Below are 10478 nucleotides of genomic sequence, written 5' to 3' on the forward strand. Positions count from 1 at the left end.
CCAGTTACAATCCCTTAAAGATTTCATTTCTCTCAAATTCTGGAGAGATCCCTCAAGGGAGAAGACCCTTTTTTGTTTTGAACTTCTAATTCTCAAATTTGGATTATGTTCTGTCAGGTGTCAGCTCTCTTATCTACATTATGTCATTAAATCAACACAATAATCATAAATGCTACTCTTATTTTTAAGAATGCATATAAACATAGTTTCCTAACTGTTACAATGCTAAATTATCATCTAACTTTTTTTTTTAATCGCAGTAACATAATTCAAGATGTTCACAGGTTGCAGACAGTATGGGCAAATTCAACAGTTAAAAGCACACAACTACAAGGAGAAGCTAGCGTAGCCACTATGGGACTTAAGCTTTCCTTTTTATCTACCTAAAGCTCATCACCTGACTTTTACCCCGTATCCTCACGTAGCTAGTAAAGAAGGTAAAAGTAAAATAAGACACCCCAGTAACAACAGGAGCTCCTAACTCCTTACTTCCTAATTTGTCCTCAATTCATGAGCAAATTACAGATTTGAAAATAAGGAGTAGCCCTATCATTTAACACATGACTAAAAAAAGAACTTTCTTAATTAGAAGTCCAAGCGCAAGAGACTCCTTTCCATCAAAGTTCTGAATAGACACCAACATCAGGTCAGTAAGAGTTGTCCTGGTCCTCGTGGTATCTTAAGCTGATGACTCAAGTTCCCAGCAGGCTTCTAGTTTAATATTTCTTGAAACACCAGGCTTAGTCAGAGTGACCTGGAATTTAAGGCAAATGAGGGTCTCTTCCTTTCATCCTTAAAGACATTTTTGCTAAATGACGCAAAGTTAAAGAGGCAAGATGAGTTTTAATTTAGAGCTTTTATTCCCTAAGTTATAAGTCAAAAAATTTCCTGGGGAGAATGAACCATGCTAGCTCTGAATTTCAAACACAACTATCAACCCTGTCAGAGGAGGAATTCTATTTCCAAATTTCTTAACAAAATGCCTCTTCCCCTAGTCCTATTTATTAAAAGAGGAAGGAGAGATGGGAAGAAAGGGAGGGAAAGAGGAGAGGTCAAAGGAAAAGGTGGAGGAGGAGAGGGAGGGTGGAAGGATGGATAAAGGGAGGAATGGATGTCATAAGCACCCTCCTAGCCAAAGGTTCAACACATTCTGGAGTTATTCTGGAAATTAATTCAACCAAAAACAACCCACATGAATTACCCAAATCAGCTTAATTACCCATAACATTATCTTCAAGAACAATCTATCTTAAAATCTGGTAAAGACATTTAAAAAAATCTTAATACTACTAATATAGTGCAGTCCTTTTTTTTTTTCATAACTACATTCTTGAGTTGCCAGTCTCCTAATAAATTCTTTAAGTCTGCTTCTCATTATAGTATTCCTAGAGTTCTAGGCCAAATGTTATCCCTAGCACGGTTTAAGGTATTAATTTTAACAAAATGCTAATACAGTGGTAAAATGTGCCACATTTTTCCCTCTTTCTTGTTCTTCTCAATGTTTGATGAATGAAAAGAAAATCACCTTGTTTCAGGTGTACTGATACCCTAAAATACCACAAGTTTTGGAATGCTTTATTTGTAATATTTGCAAGACAGAACTTCCAGGTTCATAATGCACAGTGTGTACTATTACAGTGACAACAGTTAGTATAACATCCTATTATTTCAACAGCTGTATTTATTATGAAAAATTAAAACTACCCTTCATAACTGTAGTAAGGTGAAAGGAAAGGTCTGTTCTAAATGACCTCTAATTTTGAGAATCCTAAACATTCACTATCCATCAAATTGAATGTTAATTTTCAAGGAATTGGAAAATAACAGATGGGCATTTATGCCATAGTTTGTGAAGAAATCCTGGTAAGACCTCAGATGTCTCTTAGTTACAGTTTTCCCCTGCCCTTGATAATATGCTTAAAGGAAACACTCTTTCTGTAGTTATTTACATCGTTATCTTTATCAGAAATCATATGAAAAGGGTCTCTAGTTCACCACCCAAACCTCAGCACTGTTTCCCATGTTGAGTAAGACCCTTAGAAATCACAAAATCTTAAAAGAATAAAGAAAAGGTGATCTAAGACGAATTCATTTTCTTCCAAACTGTAACTCCTGGTTCTCTTCTGGTACCCAGTTTTGATCTTCCACCTTAGGATACACTTTAGAGACGTTCAAAAGCAAAGTGTGCAAAGGCACAAATGGGGAATTTGCTGTTTTTCCCCCCTTCAAACAACCACTGTTTATATAATATTGCTGCCCTCATAAAAGGGAATCCATTACCATCAGCAATTCATGTCCCTGCTTCAGCATCAGATGCAAACGGGATACGGAAACAAGATCTCTCTCCTCCATTTACTTTTTGTTCATTCCAACCTCTGGACATATTCCTCAGTTCCATTCCATTGGCCTGCTTCATCATCTGACACTCCTGAGTTTTACCTTCTCAAGTCTTAATGACCCTCCTGATGTTGTAGTTCTTTGATTGTTCTGGTATCTAAATACTATAGAAGGAGTTTGCCCATTAACCCTCCCCCACCAAAGCAACCTAAGGAAATGAATCTTCAACAATTCAATTCACAGATTCGAACATATCCTGAAGTCCCTCGCCCTGCCATATTCTGTTGCAGATGTCTGACTTTTCGATGGTAATCAATGTGCTTTTTGGTAATCAATATGCTTTTCATAAAAATATGTCCTCGGTTAGAACTCATGAGTACTGGGGCTTTATTAAAAGAGCAAATGCTTCTTTCCCCAGTCTTCATCCACAAAAATGGTAAATTGGTATTTAAACAAAACAAAATGCATTAGCCACGTGAAGGGGCATATGGAAAAAACACACAGTAAAGAAACTGTACCCGCCGCAGCCAAGAAAGGAAGCTACAAATGAAGGTGATTCTCGTAAAAGAACACACCCCAAAATGCAGAAGCTATTTATTTTAGAAAAGGGGGTGAGAGATGAGAGAGCAATCCAGAGAAAGGTGAAATACTGACAGATAAAGTACAATTCTTCTCTATTCACCTACACTCTAAACACTAACTGTATCCAGCAATCTAAAGTTTGAAAGACAAAACTGAACCTATCACAATTTAAACCGAACAATATTTTCTTGATGAAAATTAGATGTGTTGGAACTTATTTTTGGCCGAATCATCTTTTAACCTGATACACAAAACTAGTATTGCTCTTCCACAACACTTAAAATACGAGCTTTTGAGTTTCTTACAATCTGCAAGGCTTAAAATCAAAAGCTTAATCCCTTTAGCATCATATATCCCAAGCCACTCCGATTTAAAATTACCTTCTCTATCATTGCCTCCTAGTATTGGTTTGCAATGGAATCTGTACAATTAATAATAACCTTCTTCCCTCTCATCTTTCTAGAGAGCCAAGGATGACATATCTTCTTATCTCCCTACTTGTTCCATTAGATTGACATATTTTGCCTCATCTGTCACCTTCCATAAAACTCTGCTTTCAGATATGAGTTAATTCATTTTTAGTTGTCCTCAATGTTCTAAAATAGTGATGTTTGATAGAATTAATACAGTGCTCTAGTTCTCTCTGTTCAACTGGTACTTAATTAAAGATCTTGGAGGCCATCTTTCTCTCAGGTTACACCATTTAAAGAAGGAACGTTACTTCCTCCAGACAATGTGATAAGCCACATGGCACTAAAGCTGCCATCCCCAAGTCTCCCATTTAACAGATTGCTTTACCATGTATAAACTACCAGCAAGACAGATTACCACTTTATTTCACACTGATTTACTTTTCACATCTCTGAACCGTTAAGTCTGCTTTGCCTACATTCTCTCTTACCTTTTGAATTTCCAGAGTTTCTGGAGTTTTAAACACTCCCTTACACTTTTCTTACTGCTTTTGTTTGAGGTGGACCTGGAAAACTCCTAATGACGTTTAATCTGCAAGATTTCTTAAATACCCTGATAACGATGCAGAGAGATCTTGAAGCAATGGGAGAACTACCTTGGAGCACAAACCGAAAATTCCCTGTTTTAAATTCTTTTGAATTAGTATCTTTTGGAGAAAAGCCACTCAACTTGATATGTCATAATTTTCATTTCTAAAGGTAGCATGGATAATTTAAATCGGCACATGCTATTTATTACACAAATAATTGTTCTCTTGGATGGCCTTCGAACACTAGCACTTCTCAATCATGTTTTGGTTATACTGGAGCCACAAGAGACGTGTCAATTTAAGCAAGCTTTAGGAGCAATAAACTAACAAACAGACTCTAGGTGGTGGTATAGGTTATTTTTTATCATGATGTTTTGCTCTTAAAACTGAAAGAGTCAGGAGAGTATTTAGCCTCTTTTACAGACACTTGATTGCAAACTTACAATCTTTCAGGGTGCTTAAATTAGTAAAATCCAAGTTCTACAGAGTTTGGGAGATAAATGCAAGGAATGGATCTAAGTCCAGTTTTCCCACAGACATTAAACATGGTTTTCAATTGCTTCAAAAGCACTGTAGAGATCTCACTTGAGTAAAGCAAACAATGAGCAGTTCTCTCTCTCTCTCTTTTTTTTTTTTTTTTTAATATGTATTGAACTGACAGTCTTAGGGCACTTTCAGAGGTAAGTACGGAAAGAGGTATTTCCCCCACCAGACTGAATGAAGCGGACTAGAGTTAACTATCCCTCAGTCTGCAGAGGAGTAGCTGTTCCATTGACTGATTCTTCTTCTTTGTCTCTAGGAACTAATTCCAGACAGAGAAAAAGTTACTACTGGTGATGAAGCCACTACTTTCTGAACCAACTAAACCCAACTGACATTACCAAACCGCCGGACAAAACCAAAACAACTTATTTCTAAGTTGAAAAACATTTCAACACACTCTGGGCAGCAACCCACACTTGGGCGCCAAGCAATTGAAACATGACTTGTTTAGAAAGTCCACTTATTTCAGTGTCTCTTCCACGAAGGTAGCAACCTGGTTACTAAACACTGAATAATCCGTCGGGAAAATACACCCACTTGCTAAACCTGTGATTCACTAATAAGCAGGTTCCATGGAATTCATAACTTTAAAGAATGAATTACCAAAGCCTTCTGCTTCACAAATCCCCCACCCCCAGAAATGCAAAAGCATTCATCGTATAGATCCCAACAACCATTTTCACTTTGGACATCAACAGACGGTCTTTCTTCCCCTAAAGACAGTTTTTCACCCCCCGCACGATCTCACGATTTAATCATTTACATTACCGGAGACAAACTCCAACTCAGCCCCACCGGCTGAGTGAAAAGTCCCTGTAGCTAGGGACGTCTTCCTTTTCGTCCGAAATAAAATAGCCTATTAAGAAATTTAACGCAAAAGTACTCATCACTCTGTTCTTCTTTCACTATCTTCAGCAGCCAATTAAACCACTAATAGGATGGGAGATGGGACCGCCTGTAAGGCTTCAGAGATCAACATGTGTCAGACTCCCAGCCTGTTGGCCCGTGAGACACAGTTGATTCCTTTGTTCCTTCAGACTGCACAGCAACTCTTGGTGGAAATTTGGAAACTACTTTGGAAAGGACGGGAGGGTTTGTAGAATATTTCCAGGGAAACCGTGCATAAAACAATATTCACTAGTAGCTAAGGAGGACACAGATAAGAGGGGAAGGAAGCCTCCCAGGACCTCCGCAGGGCTCACCCCAAACGCGAGCCCCGCTTGGGGCTCAGGGGGAGTGATGGGTGAGGCCTCGGGTGCAAAGAGCCTCGCCCTCGGGGGAGGGCTGGGGCGGGGGCGGGGGCGCAAGGGCCGAGCGGCCAGGCCCGGGGGCCCGGGGGCCCGGGGGCCCGGGCAGGGCCAGGAGAGCTGTCCCTGCTCCTGATCACTTTTCTTGGCCCGGAATCCAGCGAGCGCGCCGCGCCGGCAGGCACCGGGCGGGAGGCGGGAGGCGGGAGGCGGGGGGCAGCGCCCGGCGCCGCCCAGGTCGCCCCGGGCTGCAGGACCCGGAGCCGCGCGGCCACACGCGCCCGGGCTCCGGGCCGAGGGGGCAGCCGAGCGGGGCGCGACCGCCGCCTCCGGGGAACCCACCGTGAGCCCGGGGCCAACTCCGCAACTTGCCGGGCCGGCCGCCTGGGCCCCCCGAGGTCCCGGGAAGACCCGGCGCCGGCAGGAGCGGCGATGCCCCCGCCCGCCCCGCCGCCCCGCCGCCCCCGCGGCCCTGCCCGCCGCCGCCGCCGCCGCCGCCGCCGCCGCCGCCGCCGCCGCGCTCCCGGGCCGTTTCCGGCGGCGCCCGCGGCAGCTCGCGGAGCTCCCGGCGCCCCCGGCCGCGGCCGCCACTCACCGGAGGCCGCCGCGGCTCCGCGCCCCGAGCTCCGCCAGGCTCCCGCGGCTCCGCGCCCGCCGCCCCGTCCTCCGGCGCCCCGGGAGCTCCGCTCGCACGAGCAGCGCCGCCGAGCGCAGGGGCGGCCGCGGGCCACGGGCGGGCGTGCGCGGGGCCGGTAGTCCCTCCGCCTCCGCCTCCGCCTCCGCCTCCGCCTCCGCCTCCGCCTCGGCCGCCGCCGCCGCCTCCGCCGCCGCCGCCGCCGCCGCCGCCGCCTCCCGAGTTCGGGGCTCTGCTGCAATGTCTGCGAGGCTGACTTTGAGCGCCTCGCTCGCCGCCCGCCCGCCCGCCCGCAGCCGCGCTCCTCCCTCCGCCGCCGAGTCCGCCGCGGCCCGGTCCCTCCCCTCGCCGCTCCACGCCATTCAGCTCTTCAGCCAAGTTTCTTAACCCTTTTCTCCCCCTCCCTCCCATGGCCGCCGGGGCAGGGGCAGCCTCTCGGGGCCCCGCAGCTCGCGCGAGCCGAGCCCCCGCCCTGGGCGCCCCGCGGCCGGCGGGCGGGGGCTGCGGGCGCGGAGGCGGCGGGAGGCCCGCGTCGGGGAGGGAGGGCCGGGGGCTGCCCGCGCCGCCCCCCCGGCCCCCGGCCCCCGGCCCCCGGCCCCCGGCTCCGTGCCGCCGCCCCTGCCCGGACAGCTGCCCCCCGGCCGGGGGCTCCCGCCGCGACCCGGGCCGGGGGCTCGCGCTGGGGGGCCGGGGCAGGCGGCCGGCACCGTCCCCTGGCGCCGCACGACACGCGCTCCGCGGCTCCCGCCCGCCCGCAGCCTCCCCCCCCGCATCCGTGTGTCCTGCTTCACTGGGGGGGGGGGGGCGGGGGCGGGGGCGCCAACTCCGGGCCGCGCGGACCCCACGCCGCAGCCCGCGGGAGGCCCCCAGGGCCCGAGGGGGAGCGGCTGCGAGGGCGAGGCTGGGAGGGAGACCTGAGGAGCGCGCGTCCGGCTCCTCGGCGGGCGTAGGACCCAGGAGCAGGGCTTCTCTCCGGCTGCTTTGTCACCGCGAAGTCCCCGGCGAGCCCGCCAGCCAATCTCCAGCATCCCGGCCAGAATCCGACCCTCTAGCAGCCCAGGCAAAAAGAGCAGGGCTGCCACCTCCTCGGCGGCCCCGCTCTCGGCTCGGTCTCCCCGTACGAGGTGACAATTACATCACGAGGCCGTGGCGGCCGCGCCGGGGAGCCTCCCGGGTTCCTGCGGCCGAATCTCGCCGAACCCGCCTCTGAACTGGGGGGATCTGGGGTGGCGGCGAGGGAAAGTGCAGAGGAGACAGCGTCCTACGAACCGTGATTCCTCCCCCCACCCCTTGCCTTTCCTGCTTCAAAACCTTACCCCCAGTGCGCCCCCGAACACCGTAACTGAACTATTAACACCCCTTCCACACCTCCCCAGACGTCAGGTTTCTTTCTGACTCTAGCATCTAGCAGTTAGTAACTCGCCGTGAAAAAAAAAAAAAAAAAAAAAAATTACCAGGGGAACTGAATGTCATCGCCGAAATTGTTTTTTGCTTCATTAAAACAAACATAACAAACCAAACCAAAACAGAAACGCTGAAGTACAGCTGAACCCCAACCTCGACTCCGAGAGGGCATGCCTACGGTAAAGCACATTATACAAAACTTGAGTGAATGAGGCACTCCATTCTTATATATAGGTTTTCATACCCTTAAGAATTCTATGACATTTGGAAATAGAGTACTTAAACACCAAAAAACCCACTATCCTAGTCATGAAACAGTTTTCTATGCCTGTTATGTAATGGCTGTGCTGTGCATTTAAAATTTCATTTAACCTTTCAAAATATGAATGGAAGTTCTGCCATACCTTCAAATCTTAAGAGTGAAAGCAACGCTAAAGATAAATCCACCACCTAGCCCAGTGCTGGGCACAGGGTACGAAGGGTTTGCTGAATGGTGATGGTGCATTTTAGAACAATTATTTTACATCACCCTAGTGATTCAACTGTGCAATCTGTTGCCATCTTATATAGTTTACACTTCATAGGATGACTTATTGTGTGTATGTACCATAGTTTGAAATCTGCTCAAGGCAACTTAGTCAAGCCGGCTGTTCTACATGCATCATTATCTAGGGTTGATGCAAAGCGAACTGTTCCAATTAAGTGATGATCAGCAGAACTGGCATCTGGCCCTTTAAGGAGTCAAACTTCTTTAAAAACAACAACAACAACAACACTGTTAAGTGCTATACAAAGATTTTCTAAAATGGGTTATTTTTTTTCTTAAGCAGTTTATTGGACTTCATTTGGCTTTTCTTGAAAATTGAGGGTTAATATTATTAAAAGTGTTTACTGTGGTAGGTTGTAGTGGATTCAACGAATACATCAAGTTTCTATTCTACATCAGGCTTCTTCCTAGGTGTTAAAAGATGCTCCCAGGAGGTACATACACCATTAATGCACTGAAGGACTCTAGGATGTTAGGACTTAGTGATTTTTTTTTTTTTTTCTGCCTTTTGTAGTTCCTCTATTCCCCTTCGCTGACAATCTGTTGGCCTTTTTCTCTGTTGCCACAGCGGGCCTGTCTCTAATATTTTTCTCCTCTTCTGATTGGCAGCTTCTGGTCTGGGGCAGACTGGGAATCTAGATAACCTCCCTTGTCCCAATTCAGTAAAGTAAAACTAAATAGGTCCTATAAGAAACTGATGTGCTCACCAAGGAGTAAGACACATGAACCTCAACGCATAGACTTTGGGACAGCTATTCAGACTACCCAAATGTTGCTTTGAAAAGCATTAGTGTTCCTCCTTAACTGGGTTTTGGATCATCGAGGCTGGTAGATAAACAGTCTTCTAATAAGTGAGGTTACACTCTTGACCCAACAAGCAGAGTACTGGTCCTGCCTTCCAATGCAAGTGTTAGAAAATCTACCGCCATTTGTTAGCGGACTTAACAAAGCCTTTCACCTCTTACTAATCTATCTCTTCAACCCCACAAAAATCCAGTCCCTGAAATCCTGAACTCTTTTTGATAGGGCATCAGTGAAAGTAAATTGCGCACCTTTTGTGGGATTCATTTTTACTTAATCATGTTAATTGTGGTGGGGCTCTTTTGTTGTTGTTCTTTGTTTTTGAAAAATCAATACCTAAGTTTCCTGGCTAAGAGAGTCATTGCAGTGATACTGGGCATATGTGTAATATAAGAATGCCTATTCAGTAATGTGTATTTTGAAGACGACTCTCATTTTAACCAATTGTGATGTGAAAAAGATGCCCTTCGGTTTATACACTTAAACACAAAAGTATTTTTATAAACCCTGGGTTCCTATGGCATCAGACGTTTATGGTTCACTCTCAATATGATTATCCATCACGAAGAAGGAATCTGGGAAAAGTACATTTATGATGTGCTGCCTGAATCTCTGCTGTTACAGCATTTCTCACACCATTTTGTGACTGTATCCCACTCTAAATGCAAGCACTGCTGGCAGAGACAGGGTCCATATCCCCCTGGTTCACATTTAGATATCTCCACCACGTATGCCTGTGCTCAGCAAACAACACTCAGTAGATACTGGGCAAGATTCTGTCATAGTCCAGGGGACAATGTTTAGCTCTACCTGGGTTATAGGTGAGGGAGGAGGGGATTTAGGGAAAATTTCACAAAGAAAATAATGCTTCAGCAAACTATTAAAAGTAAGAATTGACCAGGTAGGCAAAGTAAGAAAGGGATTCTCAGAAAAGAAAAAAGGCTGTTCGACAGTAGAGAGGTATAAAGAAAACAAAAATATACATTGAGAAGTATTGAAACTCCATTATACACAATGAACTAGGGACTAGCAAACTATGACAACTGACAAAAATATTTACAGATGGAACTCCAGTGTAGCTACCCTGCTACAGTCCCCTTAGCCTCTAGATTAAGCACTACCCAATAAAAATATAAAGTGAGCCATAAATGCGAGCTACATATGTACTTTTGAGTTTTCTAGTAGCCACATTTAAAAAAATACAAAGAGGGCAGCCTGGGTGGCTCAGCGGTTTAGCGTCGCCTTCAGCCAAGGGTGTGATCCTGGAGACCCGGGGGTCGATTCCCACCTTGGGCTTCCTGCATGGAGCCTGCTTCTCCCTCTGCCTCTGTCTCTGCCTCTCTCTCTGTCTCTGTCTCTCGTGAATAAGTAAATAAAATCTTA

The 10478-nt window shown here is 46.6% G+C and overlaps 1 protein-coding gene across 7 annotated transcripts in view; it reads right to left on the minus strand.

Annotated features, from left to right (window-relative positions):
* Positions 1 to 7584, minus strand: part of NRIP1 (nuclear receptor interacting protein 1) — a 99564-nt gene extending 91980 nt beyond the window's left edge. For 3 of the 7 annotated variants that reach the window (XM_072806569.1, XM_072806574.1, XM_072806575.1), the window contains exon 1: positions 6305 to 6453. The gene's annotated coding sequence lies outside the window, so the exon portion shown is untranslated. The other 4 variants (XM_072806572.1, XM_072806570.1, XM_072806573.1 and 1 more) reach the window with 4 other exon arrangements.
* Positions 7585 to 10478: the final 2894 nt, after the last annotated feature.

The sequence above is a fragment of the Canis lupus genome, chromosome 30 (assembly GCF_048164855.1).
Source record: "Canis lupus baileyi chromosome 30, mCanLup2.hap1, whole genome shotgun sequence".
Taxonomy (NCBI): domain Eukaryota; kingdom Metazoa; phylum Chordata; class Mammalia; order Carnivora; family Canidae; genus Canis; species Canis lupus.